The 12,371-nt window shown below is 36.1% G+C and overlaps 1 protein-coding gene across 4 annotated transcripts in view; it reads right to left on the reverse strand.

Annotated features, from left to right (window-relative positions):
* Positions 1 to 12,371, reverse strand: part of LOC107655276 (transcription factor Sox-2-like) — a 61,063-nt gene that overhangs the window by 6,233 nt on the left and 42,459 nt on the right. The window lies entirely within an intron of this gene.

The raw sequence follows: 12,371 nt of genomic DNA on the forward strand, positions 1-12,371 counted from the left end.
GTACCTGGTACTTTTTTTAGTACCACTTCGGTTGGGGTTCCAAGTGAACCGTACCGTTACCAAAACGTGACGTGTAAAATCTGCTGATCACGGAATCGTCACTACCTGCATCACGGAACTTGCGACACAAACACAACAGAACCACTAGATTTAAATCAGCACAGCCAGCGAAGGATCGAACGCAACTGTTTTGAACGAGCGCACCTTTTTTTTAACAACCAAAAAGTTTTGTTGTCTGTTGCGGAAGAACAGGCGTTCCTCTCGTTGATAGCAGAGGAGTGGATCCAGCGAGAGCTTGATGGGGCGATGCGGAATGAAAAAGTTTTTTTTAGGAGTCGTGGTAGTAGAGGCGGCGCAACTATAACCACATGTGAATAATCCCGCCCACTCTAAAGCGGTACTGAACTGCAGTGGAAACACAAACCGTGCCGAGCCGAAACATGCCGTGCCGAGTCGTACCACGCAGTGGAAAAGCGCCATAATATATACACCATACCATTCAGAAGTTTGGGGACAATACGTTTTTTTCATGTTTTTGAACAAAGTCTTTTATGCTCGCTGTAAACAATAAAAACAATAAGTGTAAAATAATTGTTTTCTATGTGACTATATTCTAAAATTGTATTTATTCTTGTGATGCCAAGCTACATTTTCAGCATCATTTCTGATTATTATCAATGTTGAAAACAGTTATGATACCTTATATTTTAATATTTTTGTGTATTCCCCCCAAAGTCTTTAAAGTTTAAAAGACCAGCATTTATTTGAAATGCATTTTTGCAACATTATAAATGTCTTTACTGTCACTTTTGATCAAACTTGAATGTATTGTGTATACAGTATATGGCATGAATAGAAAAAAGTATATTTATTCTATTTGCTTTATTGTTATTGTTTGACAATTACATGAAAATGAATGACAGGCCATTTAAAAAACAGTCAGCATAAATTTAAGGCAATTAAACAAATACACTCATGGTGTATACAAATGTACAATTTAAATAATTATGGATAATTAAATAAAAACAAATAATTGTTCAAAATTGCATAATTTTAGAATCCTTTTTTTAGCAGTAACATTATGGCAGGATATGTGCTTGATTGTAATGTAAATTATTTTTAATGATTTTTTTTTTAAAGGAAAGGTCTTTTTTTTAAAGGTCTTTGTGGACAAGATCCTTTACAAGTTTGGTCAGCTTTATGATCAACTATTGCTGCAAATTATGCAGCCTTGACTTTTAGGCAAAAAGTAAAGTATCACAACAACCCTCTAATTGTTTGTTTTCCAGTTGACATAACTGGAACTAGTCTAAAAAAGAAGCTATATCAGTTTTTGCTGTCCCTCTTGAACAGCCTATTTTTCATTATTTGGTCAAAAGGAAGCCCTTGTTTGCTCCCCCAAGACAAACCTCTATTGGAATCTCTGTTGAATCACAGAGCGCCTCGTAGACAGTTTCGCCTTTTGACAAAGTTTGGGGCCGCAGAGAAAGAGCCGCCTTGTGTGAGGCTTCACAGTACAGCTGGCCTCCTTTCCTCCAGTAGTTTATTAGACACGGGCTCTTAATGAATGGGAGCCGCTGTTACAGTAAGTGACAATTACTCGACTTATCTTGCTCGCCACCAGCGATCTCACATATCCAACATGGCCATCATAATTCCTGCCATCATAAAGAGGGCTTGTTGGGCACTGGCAGCATCCACAATACGCGTCCTTCAGAGTCAGTTCATGCCATCTCTGACTGTGTTTTCTGGTTTTATTGGGGTACAGTAGCGTGAGGCTTCATCATGGATGGGCGAAACTCACAGAGGGATGCAAATAAACAGGTCCGAGTAGGGTTAAGCCCTTTACAAACGACATGAGCGGAAACTGCACAGCCCTGGCACTCCTACAGTGACCATCTCTTGTTTCTAATTGCTTAGAAAAAAAAAGAAAAGAAATGAAATGCAACCGGTAAACATTGCGACGGCATGAGTCAATCAGGTCTGGGTAGGTCTCTTGGTCTACAGGGTTTCTGCTGTGATATTGTTATACCTCAAGTATTAAAATGCTTGATATATTGTAAAGATGACCCCTTATTGTTATTCAAATCTGCACTTAATCGCACAAACAAATTCTGCCATTATTTTACACCCCTTTTGTCGTTTCAATCCTGTATGCTGTTATTATGCAAGTTTGCAAGTTCATGAATATGTCAAGCTCCAATAATGACAAAAAATAAATAAAAACGGCATAAAAGTCTTTTTAGTCTAAACACACTGGAATAAAAAATGGTGTCAATTTTTCACTCAGAAATTGCTAGAGATTTCACTAACAATTACTGAGATAGAGATATGGCAAGCAGCACATTGAAATAAACATTAGATTTTAAAGTACACACACTGAAATAGTATTTTCTTGTAAAATGTAGTCCACTAACTTAGTTTATTTACAACTTTGAATATGTATTTATTTATTTTAATGTGTAGAAGCAATCAGGGTTTAGAGCTTTGGCCGATGGAACATATTTGTTCAACAAAAATGTAAATAAATAAATAAATAAGTAATGAACAACAAACATTTTCCTCATACAAAGCTATTGTGTGACTTATACTGATTACACTGAAACAAACAAACAAACAGACAAAACAAACAAACAAAAAATTGCCTAGGTTTTACTTTGAAATAATTTTCACTTAGAAATTGGTAGTAAATTTCACAAATACAAATAAACAGCAAGTAACACATCACAGTATGCATTATGTTTATTTATTTATAAGAAAGGCTGAAATAGTATTTTCTTTAAATGTGGTCAACTAATCTTTGTTTTATTTTCAATGTTTATCAGCTTCTTTGTTTTATTTACAACAATTTACAGAGTCGAAGCAAAGAGATTTGAGATCTTTTAGAGAAAAGAAAAGAATAAAAAAGAATGTACAAAGCTATCGTGTAACTTGTATTGACCATATTTTTAAAATTGTAGAATAGATGTAGAATTTTAAGTAATTTTCACTTAGAAATGGCTAGTAAATTTCATAAATACAGCGTAATTGTTTTGTTTTTTTTTTTGTTTGTTTTTAGTATAGAAAGCCTAAAAATTATAATATGTAGCAAAACACTCATTAGGAATTTATTAAGGGACAAATCGTAGTTAATCGTGAATAAGTGTTCCCTATTCTAAAGTGTTACCAAACATTCTAATAATCTTCGAAAAAATAACTTTTTTACAGTGTACGTTTATGGTCACTATGAACTGTTTTTGTATGGAAAAGAGCTGCGTAATAAGTCTTCAAAAATTATCTTATTCATTTCAAATAATAACAGTGCATAGGTTTGGGTGAGTAAATTTCATTTTCATGCTTAACTATTCCAGTAAAGCGAACTCTTAATGGATTTGAGGAAACGTTCCTGTAAATCTGCCTCTGGTCTGGCGGCATATTAACTGTAATTCTGCCTTCTCTCCATTAGAAATCTTCATTCAGTGTGTAATCCTGATTTGCAAGTAAAAACACGAGAGGCTTTGGTGTGTCAGAGCGGCACTATTAGACAAACAAAGGTGTGTGTGTGTGTGTGTGTGTGTGTGTGTGTGTGTGTGTCACGTTTGAGTTCGCAAATTCTGTTAACGTTTCAACCTGCGGATGAGAAATTAATAAAAGGCACACATACCCATCTATGATGACATAACACTTGTGTTTTTGATTTTGTTTTTACGCTGTGGTGAATATGCTTACGTCATGGGGTCAGTGGGTCTGAATCCCCCGCCTCTCTCTTACAAATTTCACCTCTGTTTCTTTTTCTGAAAAATGGCAAAAACCTGTGTTGTTAAAGAAAAAAAATATATATATAAAAAATGTAATTTTAATGGTTTTATTTGTTTGGCTTTATTTAATGTCCCTGAATTAACCAAACTACAATACATTACACTAACTAAAGTTATTTTAACCCTGTAAAGACTTTAAAATAACAGTGTGAAAAAACAAATCTCTTTTTGTTGTTGTTGTTGTTGTTGTTGTTAATGGAACAGCTTACTGAAATTTTACACAAAATAAATAAATAAATAAATAAATACATTTGATTGATTGATTAAGCCTGTAAATCATGACAAGTTTGGAACAGTTTATACTAGTTTAAGAGGCTACTTACATAAAACAGATAGTAATATCTGTTGTCATTCTTTATTTTTCAATAATATGTGTTAGATTATATTTAAATGCTTAGTTTTATGATCAAAGCTATGTAGTGTCAAAACATACAAATCAACGCAATACATTGATGATTGAGCGATGCATAAATATAATTCCTCAAAAGCCTGAATGATCATATTTGATATTGACATTTGAACATGATTTTTCAAAAAATATGAATAATCAAGTAAACAAGTTTCTTCAGTCCAGTAATATGTTTATCTTGAAATATTACTAATAATATCAAAGTTATTCTTATGTTTACTTTACAGCAACAATACACATCAAGCTGAAGGTGATGTTTGTACAATCATAATAAAAGACATTTTATTTGCTAAAAATAAAAAAAAATAAAAATAAATTTCAATCAGAGACAGAAGGCATGTAGTAGATTGTGTGCAACAGGAAAGTTTTGATCTTGTTGATCATTTAAAGGGCTTCAAACTAAATATGATACATTAGCTTCATGCCGTTAAGGGCCATATCAGGTATCAGAAATACTAACATCTACACTTTATTTCACATTTTACATTGTACCATAAAAAGTCAGGATTTTTCATGTTTTGCAAATAGTCATGAATTATTATTTACTAGTAATTATCGCTATCATAAATTATTACTGATGAGCTACCAGTTTACAATCATTGAACTGCTGCCTATGAACGCATGAAAATACACACAGGCTTAGAAGAGAAAGTTTGTTGATGTTGCTGAGAGACACTGCAGCAGTGGTGTGTGTGTGTGTGTGTGTGTGCTTTGGTATGTTTGTCCCTGTGAAAAGAGGGCCTGTGTTCAGCCCAGCCTGGGCCCCTGTAATGCTGCAAACAGCACGGATTTGGACTTGTCTTTTGTTGTCCTGTGTGCTGACATCACACACTGCTGATGTGCTAAAATCCCTCTTTCTCCAGCACCAGCACTTTTGAAACAAAACTGCCATGGCACTGATGAGTAATGCCAACTTGCCAAAAATACCTCATTAATCATCACACTAGCACACACATATCCACACACACACACACAAACAGCCCAACACAGCCAAAAGAGAACCCAGAGATGCAAAACCACAGCTGGTACTTACAACACTGATTTAAAATGATCAAATAAATAAATAGATACATGCTAAAATACCAAATAAAGTAACAGATATGACATGTTACATCTACTTACCAGCTGTATATCACTAAACCTATAGAGGCAACTATATATATTTTAGTTCAATTTAATGAAAATGTAATGTGTTCATGTAAAAATATATTGTCACTAATGTGTGTCTGTATATATATAGAGAGCGAGAGAGAGAGAGAGAGAGAGAGAGATCTGAAAATATTGACCTTTTTTGCCTCCAAAACACGATTTCATTTCATAATGTTTATAAAACGTGCAGATGGTTGCTCTGAGCACAACAAATATCAGATGAAGTGAGTCGTACTGTTTTTATCCACTTTTAACTTTAATATTTGGTGTCCATCTTTTGCAGCAATTACAGCAGCACATCTCTCTGCCATAGTGTCAATATATTTCCTGAGAACGTCAACATTAATGTTATCCCATGACTTCTGCAACTTAAGTCAAAGGCTTTCCTTTGAATGTACAATAGATCTGCCCTGTTTATTTTCCAACTCGCCCCAAATTTGCTCGATGGGGTTGAGGTCCGGACTTTGAGGGGGCCAGTCCATCATTTTCAGTGTTCCAGCAGATTCCTTCCGTCGCAGGTAGTTCCGGCAATAGTGTGTTTTATGAGTGTTATAATGGCCAATTCAATAAAAACAACTGAAACCTCTTAAATATGCCAAGTGTTCTAACAATTTTGGCCACCACTGTATGTATGTATGTATATTTTAGTCTGATGATACACGGGGCAACTTTTTGAGCAATTTTGCCGGGCAACTTTTTTTGAGCAATGTTGCTTGGGCACTTTACCATCGAGAATGGGTAACAAATTTCAATCTGGATACTTTAGATCAGTCGTGGGCCCTCTGTCTCACCTGATTGCCCGTTGACGGCAACATTAACCAAATTTGCCCAGCAACATTGCACAAAAAGTTGCCCCATGTATCATCAGCCTAAGAGTTTCCGAAAACTTTTCCATCGCTGTTCACTCAGCTCAGTCATTATGGCTGTAAAAATGGGAATCTCAGCTCTGTTAATGTTTGTAACACTAATAGCCATTGAGGTGTGAAAATGGAAGGCCGCATTTCCATTAACTCACATCCTTGGAGAAATGTTTACATGAAACACTTTCACCCTGGAAATGTGCCGACGAAGGCCACGCGTCGAAACGTGGGTTTTACTCTATAGGCACGGCTAATGAATCTAAAAACAGTGGAAAAGGTGACATTATGCTGAAGTAAACAAGCCTACATGCTCACACACCCAGCAAACATTCTGTCACTCACTTCAGCCACGAACGAGTGTGACGGTGTAATAACAGCTTGAACTCCTAACAGGAGTAAAGACAAGCGTGCAAGACGCTCTGCACCCGCGCTATGAGTATATCACCATTCACTTCTGTCATAACCACACTGACAATCACACACTCAGGCCCTTTTCTGAGTATTATCTCCTCTCCGAATAGCAGAAAGGCCTTTTTTCCCCCATGACTTTCTAAGGGGTCCAACGTTTCAGAGCAGTGTTTCCCATTTTTTTCCAGCGTTGATGTGACAAGAGTGGGATGATACCAGCTCTTAGACTCATCGTCGAAGCTGCACTCAAATGCAATCAAATACAATCAGCACCAATCTGGCAGGAGTTTGCCGCACTCTCTCGCTGAGTGGCCAGCAGACAGCCTCAGTCTGTTAAACGTGACAGATGGAATCGGCCCCCGAGAGAAGAGCCCGGGCTCTGATCTGCGTGGTGAGTCAGTCCTTTGATCACACCGTCTCCCCTGTGACCGGCCCAAATCATTTCAAATCGCCCAACAGGTTGACTCAGATTTTCAGGGCCACATGTAATTTGGCCTTGTTGAAAGGGAGTAGACTTGAGTCCTCTGTCTCGATGTGAGATCATTTTGGCTATGTTATGTTGAGCTGCGTTGTGTTACGTTACGTTACGCAATGCCTGTTGCCACTATTCAAACTTAGACACTGCCGTTTCCTACTTAGAATTCAATAGATGTTAGTCAGGGCAGCCATTTTTATTTTTTTGGCGGGAATGTGAACAAGGCTGTGAGGGACTGAAGTATGGTGCGTTCAATGGATTGAACTGTTGTTTAACAATAATTTGATCGTTCAGACAAAACGTGTTTCCGAAAAAACTTTCAGTGAGACAAAAACTCCATAAAACAGTTTTGAAAGTCATGAGCTGCGAAAATGACAGAATCTAGGATCTTTATACAATGCGTGCCTTTGTAAAGACTGCAAGGAGGTTTTTACACGACACCATTTTCAACTAAAAATTGACTTTTTATGCACTTTGGCTGTTAATTTACACGACAATAGTGTTTTGGGAAACTGAAAACGCAAACTTTTAAAAACGGGTTTCAAAGTCCAATTTTTAGAAAACGATAACATTATCATCTCTGTGTAAACAATGAAAACCTGAATTTGTGAAAACAGGGACACCACATGCATGAGTATTATGTGTTCGCGTAGAGTTTATTTACAAAGTGACATCGCCACCTACTGGTCTAGCATGAGAAATACAGCTGGGTTTTTTTTCTTTCGTTTTCGCAGATTCGTTGTGAAATGTTGTCGTCTGTAAGTGAAACTTTTCAAAAACGTAAAGGAAAAACTTTTGTTTTTAGTACATTGTTGACTTGTAAACGTACCTTAAGTCTATCCCTGACAGCCTCATTTTCATCAACGTTAAACTAAATACGGCATCTAACCTGACTAAGATCTATTGGAAAAACTCTACGCCTTTCATAAAACTACCTAAAGTGATTTTAAATCGAACATCATGTTAAATTACATTACACTATGCTGTGCTAAAACTTAAACATCGAAGTTTATTGAATTCAAACACTACTGTTCAGCACATTATTAACACAGTTTCTAACTATTTTTCATGTTGGTGGCTAATTCGCATGAATTCGGACAGTCTCATTTGTACATCTGCCCCACTGGAGGTTATGTTTAGGGTTGGGGTTAAGGGAGGACCTTCATGCTTTATAAAAAATTTTAAAAAGTACATTTCTGTATGAATCACAATGTGCGAATTCTTGCGAAATTGCCATCTTGTAAAATAGTTAGAAATCGTTACACATCACATTTACATCTGTCATTATACAAACATATAATATTCCAGATTCAATAGAAATCGACATAATAATAATTACCACAGAAATAATTTAACTTGACTAAACTAAAACTGAGGTAATGGCTAAGCACCTACAGTGGAAGTCCAACGTTTATGAGGATTTAAAGGCAGAAATGTAGAGCTTATGATTTTTCCAAAATATTTTTTGTTAAAACATGTGCATAAGTTGGGTTATAAAGTCATTCACATAATAAAACACATAATACAGTTTTACGCATTAAATTGTCATGTCAACAAAGTTGTAAAACTGGATATAATGTTACAAATAAAAGAATAGAAAGTGTTTTTTTTCACATTAACACACTGTGACTTACAATGAAAGTCAAAAATGTTCAATGATTTAAAAGCTGAAAAGCGATATTAAAAACACTTTTAATTTTTTTTTTTTTCAAAATATATGAGTCACTCTAATATATTTTACGGTCATTTTAGAGTTTTAGGTGTTACTAAAAAAGTTGACAACAAAGTTGTAAAACTGGATATAAAGTTACACGTTACACTTGTCACACTAAAATCATGTTAACACATATATTGTTTACATCGTGTGACTATACTATTGAAACAGTGAGTATTTTTACATGAACGGATTGGCCCTTTAACTTTCATTGTAAGTGCCTCATTGTAACCTAGATTTTTTTTAAAGAGAAGTAGGCACAATCCATAATTAATTGTATGTGCTGTTTAACTTGCACTGAACCCAGAAGATTCCTGTAAGCACTGCAGTTTGAAACTTGTAATTGGTGTAAAATCAGTTTCATAACAACGACTAAACACCAACCCCAAAGATAACACATCAACTCTTTTGTATTTGAACAAATTGTTGTGCTTTTCAGACTCGGACATTGAGGTTTCCCGACATTGCTCCTGAGTCACTGAAGTTGGTGCGGTCGTACACATGTCCACCGGCTCTTCTCCAAACCATTCCAACTTTTAATAAGGTTTTAATGACCACTTCTAACACACAGCCCATTGCTGAAGAGACGCTCTCTCCACCCGCCCCCTCTCAGAGCCGCAAATCTGTCAGGCCCAGCTAAATTCTCACCCAGGTTGTCAACCGTGCTTCTCCAAGACAGGGTCACGGGGTTAAAATCGATTTCACAGGCCACCTGGAGAGCCTAGGCCGCAAACTGACTCAAAAAACGTATATCAGTCTTAGAATTGCCTACCACCCAGGGTTAGGTTGAGCTAGCGCTCCCCCAAAAAGTCCCAGGCTCAACAGAAGTTGGCACAGGCAGAGGCTGGGGTTGTTGACCCTGCAAGCTGACCTCTTCAAACTTCAACTGAATTGTTCTGGCAGTTTCCACGGTGACAGGCCTCTCCAAGCTTATCCTGCTTAGGCTGAAAAGGGGCACAAACCTTACTATAATCTGCCGAGCCATGATACAAAAGAGAGTAAAAAACATCAATGATTTAAAACACTGTATTAATTTGAAACAAATTATGGAACACAACACAAATCAGGTTTTTTCGTACCTCACTCATTTTGGTATTTTCAAAACTTGGTAAATCATTCACCAAAAATTGGGCTATTCAGATCATATTTCAGCTTTATTTCTTCTCTCAACTTGAGAATTTTTATTTGTACATGCACTTTTATTGAGAACTGAGACGAGATTAAGATAAGCGTTTGTACATTTCCTGTTTCATGGAATCTTAGCCCATGCATGGGCATTCATTAACCCTGTGACAAAGCCTTCATTACTGTCTCGCCTCTTAAGCCGTACATGGGTCTCATGAAACGGACCATGAATTAATCTAATCTACAGTTGCACTGATTCCATGTTAAGAGGAGGCCACACAAAATACACAATTATTGATCCTGCATTTGAGAGCACACGTGTCATTTCACATATCTAGCTGACCAAATAGGGAATCATTATCTATAAGACTGATGATGTGATATGATAGAGTAAAACTGTACAGCTCAAGCTGTCATTACGCATTAATCCTTTGAATTATGAACTTCATAATGTGTTGGCAGGTGCAATTTCAAAAGCTGCTAATCTGTGTCATGTCATGTTCGGTTTCTGTTCAGAAAGCAATAGAACATAAATGACTCTGACACATAAATCAAAACAAAGACTTCTGCTATCTTGATTTACCTGCCATTTGTGGTTTGTCCTCTTGTATGTAGATCAGACAGATAAACATTGAATTACAAGCAAGTGGACACAAAATTGATCTTGCTATACATATATATATATATATATATATATATATATATATATAAACACTTTTGCTACTTAATTAAATTTATTTATTATTCACAAATATTTCGGTATCACTTTGGTAAAGCTTTTATATACAAGGCTTTATAAAAAAATATTTTAATGCATTAATTATGCCTTGTAATGCACCTTGTAATGCATTGTATGCTCTCATGAATAATTATAACCACAGTTATGATCAATTATAATACTTACCTATTCATTGTTACACCTTTTAGAAGTATAATGCATTAAAACATGAAAACAAACCTTCAAATATTATAATGTATTTTAACTTTGGTTACATTTATTTATGAGAAATTATAATGCAATATAATGTGTGCATTATGCATACCTTTATAATGCATTGTACATAAAGGCTTTAAATAAGTTCTATACATAAAACATAAGTTTCACTGAAAAAAAAATGGAAACCTGAAAATGGTAGCATCTAAGTTAACTGATTTTATGCAAGTCAAATGGTAATATCACTGAAACAACCTAATTTATATTAACAAAACTAAATGTTATGGGTTAAATCAAATAGGTAACAAATTCTGGTCACCACTTGCAATGTTAGTAATACAGTGAAATAAGTGTTAACTTATTGTGTTCATATGAACATGAACAGTAAGCATTCACTCTAAACAAAATGCTGGGTTAAATACAACCCAGTGCTGGGTAAAATAGGAGCAAACCCAGCAATTGGGTTGTTTTGACCCAGTGGTTGGGTTAAATGTTTAACCCAACCTTCTGGGTAGTAACCCAACCGCTGGGTCAAAACAACCCAATTGCTGGGTTTGTCCCTATTTTACCCAGCACTGGGTTGTATTTAACCCAGCATTTTTTAGAGTGTTGAATTACACTAATAAGCAAGCTACTTCATATGCAATTATTTCTGGAAAAACCTTGTAATTTCACACTGTTATACTTATTGATAAAGTAATTAATTATATATACATGAACTGAGTGTAACATGCAAAGCTCTACCAATAAATCAATCGCAAATAAAGTGATAATTCAGGCATTGTTGGGATACAATTGCCCAGAGGGAACCCAGCACTTGGGTTGTTGGCAGATAATGCCATAACTGCCCACCAACTGTTGCATGTTTTAATGGGACTCGCTGTGTTTCTTATGTTAATTGGGCGGGCTGAGCGCAAAGACAGTGAAATCTCATCTTGCGACTAGATTGGCTTTTCAGAGGGAGATGTCATTTGGCTGAGCTCTGATCTCCTCGATAGCGAGATAGGCACCTGGTTCAAATGGTTTGCCTGTTCCCTCTAGTCACTCGATCGGCGTGTGAACTCTCTTATTTACAATCAAATGCCCTGACCGGGCAGCACACACTTCAGCATCTCCCGTATCACCCCATACGAGCAACAACACCCTCTTTTAACTCACACCACGCGTTTGATCACACCACCTTATTGGTTGGATTTCTATATGATAACCATTGTGGGACATTTTAAACGTATATTGAAAGTTACGGGTCAATAATCTCGTTAAATTGTATTTGTTCAGTAGGCTACTAGAGGTCAGAGTCTTATTTAGATACATTAAATATAGTTAGGACGTGCAGTTCTTCAGCAATATACGTAGAAATGCATTTCATGCGAAAATGACTTAAATACAAGTGTTTTCTAGTGACTTATGATATAATTTCCAATTGACAAGTTATGTTGATGTCTTTGGGGCGAGAGAGAGAGAGAGAGAGAGAGAGCGAGAGAGAGAGAGAGAGAGAGA

The sequence above is a fragment of the Sinocyclocheilus anshuiensis genome, unplaced genomic scaffold, assembly GCF_001515605.1.
Source record: "Sinocyclocheilus anshuiensis isolate Anshui unplaced genomic scaffold, SAMN03320099.WGS_v1.1 scaffold988, whole genome shotgun sequence".
Taxonomy (NCBI): Eukaryota; Metazoa; Chordata; class Actinopteri; order Cypriniformes; family Cyprinidae; genus Sinocyclocheilus; species Sinocyclocheilus anshuiensis.